Source organism: Pocillopora verrucosa, chromosome 13 (assembly GCF_036669915.1).
Source record: "Pocillopora verrucosa isolate sample1 chromosome 13, ASM3666991v2, whole genome shotgun sequence".
Taxonomy (NCBI): domain Eukaryota; kingdom Metazoa; phylum Cnidaria; class Anthozoa; order Scleractinia; family Pocilloporidae; genus Pocillopora; species Pocillopora verrucosa.
In genome coordinates, this window is record NC_089324.1 from 10,704,335 (window position 1) to 10,707,636 (window position 3,302).

The window sequence follows — 3,302 nt, forward strand, 5'->3', positions numbered from 1 at the left end:
TTTATAAGTAAAAGCATAATGGAAAGTTGTGGGAAAAAAGTATTGCTTGGTTGTAAAAACTACAGCATTAAAAAGCATCGGATTTCCACGATTGAGATATCTTTATCTTGCCATGATGCTTTTTTAGTTTAAAACATCATATCGTGGAAAAAAAAAACCAGAAGTCCAAAGTAACTATATGCAAAATTCTTTGAAAGACTTGAACTTACAGGAGAAAAGCCTTTTAATTCATTTTCCCTCACCACATTCGTCCGGATTAAAACTATTTTCCTTCTAATTCGGACAGAAAACTAGATAACACAGAGACAATAAAAGAACTACAGTAAATACAATTTGGGTAGCTTGTTTCAGGTTGAGCAAGTACCTACGGAAAAGTTTATTCCAAGAACCTATCAAATTCATAGATCACAAAAATCACAGAGATCAATTCTGTAATTTTAGATCTAATTACTTGAAATAAATTCTAGATTCCAGCGATTTTGTCAACATCAAGTCTCTCTTGAACCTGTTCTTTAACATACATGTCCTCGGCAGAATCGGTTTTCCAACGGCTATGGAGGTTCAACAGTCGCTCTCTTGATGGATTTTAATTTCCTCAATTTAGTTTCGATGGATGCGGCACCCCTAGATCTAAAGCTATGCAAAGCGTAAAGACGTTGATCATATCCCAACTCATCCGAGTTCCTCATCATCATGTCCCATGAAGGACGTGTAAGAAACTTTTTTTATCACAGAAACTGTGGTGTTATACAAGGATTTCCGGCCCTGAGAAAAGCCGTAACAACACACGTGAAAAGATATCATATTTTTTAACGTGTGTTGACACGTCACTAAAATAGTAGTATTCCCTAATCATCGTAGAATAAAATACCCGAAAAATACTTTGGCTCGAAAATTTGTTTAATGTCGAGAGTAGTGATATTTTCCCACCAAAATTTGACCTCTGCGAGGCAAAAAATGGTCCATTTCAAATTTCGTATCTCAATCGGGAGAAGCGGCTATGGATTTCAGACAGTGTCTAGTTATGATAGGGGCCAGTCTGCCCACAACAGGACTCATAGACATAACCGATCATGAACCGAGGAAGAAAGATAATAAACGTGCAGAAACGAAAAGTTTAGATTGGATATAGTCTATAATTGAACATGCCTTGTCAACTTGCTCTGCTTTGTTTAATCGAAATGGTGCCGTTCCCACAGTCCAAAGTAACACCAGGCCAGTCAAGTTTTTTGAACAGGGTTCGAATACTCTTTGATTCATTTTAATGACAAAACCAGAGGCGCATAAATCACCTTTCATAGGATTAGAAGCGGGATCTAAATATACTTCACAATGAAAACACTGGACCCCCAATACTTGACCAGCGGCCTTAAAATTTTGATAAAATATACTGAGCAGTAGATAATCCAAACAGAAGAACATTAAACATGACAAAACGTTCTCTGCCATCAGGGAACATCCACGATAAACTTGTCTATGATGAGGACAAATGTCTAAATGATGATAACCACTTTTAAAATCGAAGTTAATAGCAAAAGGTCCCATAGAAAAATACTCCAATGCTCTCTTATGAACCGCGTATTTGAAATCAAATTTGTAGAGATCTTGATTGATCGCCCAAGGATGACCCTTTTTTCCTTGCCGCAAGGTTGAATACATACCGACAAAGGATTAATATTGTGTAATTCTTAGGAATTGACTTCTGAAATTTCATCTTCGGGATGAATTCAAGGATAGCTTCGGTAACAAAATCACAGTTATCTAAACAAGAACGATTGTTCTTGCTCCAAAATCTAGGTGGCGCAGTCGAAAAGGGGATCTTACAACCATCGCGAATGGCAGACAGAATAAATTCAGAGGCTCCCAAGAGCTCTCGTAGAGAATTATGGGATTTGAGGCGACCATGAACGGAATGAGAGTCAGGTTGAACAGGCTGCTTCTCCCTTACTGAAATAGTAACATTGTACCTCGTCTTCGTCGCTATCATTTTCCATTAATTCCAGCTGTGCAGGATTTTTCAGACTGGCTATCGATACAGGCTTCTCAGTAGAAAGCTGAATCGGGCTGTTTGAAGGTGCTTTCCAGAGTCCCTTATGGGCACAGGTGAACTATGAGTCGGACGGACGAGGTGTTCGATAGCCTTGTGCAAACAGATATTAAACAAAATTTGCGTTCAGCAATTTAGAATAGACAATAAAATTTATCGTAACCGTAGGCGCTATCTTAAACCTGAAACTTAGAGTGAACAGTCTGTGCATAAAACCTCCTTTAATACTCGGTCAGATAACGAACAATAGCCCGTAATTAGAAGATGTAAGAAATTCCTGTCAAGATATACAAAGCGGAAAAATGCACATGCATAACTGTGCCCTCTAAAAGAAAGGAAATTTGTTTTCATCCTCCCTCACACATTCGTCCGAATGAAAAATATTTTCCTCCTGATTCGGACAGAAAACAAGATAACACAAAGAAAATAAAAGAAATACAGTAACTAAAATTTGGTTAGCTTGTTTCAAATTGAACAAGCTCTTGAAATAACAAAGAAAGGGCTAACAATCGCATTACCTCGAAAAAGCTGCCGGTCATCACTGCTAGCATTAGCAGAAGCAGAAGTAGAAGTAGCATCAAACCAGGCGGCTTTGGCTTTCTGCAGGCTTTATCCTGCGCTTTCTTGATTCTTTTTTCATCTTCCGAGTTGTCTGCGAGATTATCTTGCTCATATTCTTGGACAACAAGCCATCCAGCATCACTTTTGTCGGCTAATTTGATCAATTTATGTCGTTTGCAAACGGATCAAACTCAAAGACGTTTCAGAAGGTTTTTGAGCCAGAGCATGCTCTCCTCTTTTCGGAAAATCGAGCGCGAAGGAATTATGATCTTCCATCTCCGCATTAAAGAGAAGTTGCTTTTCGTTTCCTTCGAATTTTGGCTTTTTCGTTTCTACTTCCCGCCTAAGCCTCTTGGCTTCACGGTGTCGGGGCTTTTTTCTTGGGAAGGATTACTGCTCTTAAAAGCACCAAGTTTGGTATCAATATAGCTTTTGAACCTGTCAAAAATTCGATCTACAGACCCGGCGATAGGTTATGAAAGAGTACGAGCTTCTTCGCCGGGTTGTTCAGATACCTGTTCGCCTTCAGATGTATCACCAGTAGCTGAGTTCATATTACAAGGGTACAATTTATCGAAACCGTCGGCGCTATCTTAAATCTGGAGCCTGGAATGAACAGTCTTTGCATATGACCTCCTCATATACTCGGATAACGAACAATAGTTCGTAATTAGAAGGTATAAGAATTCCATTT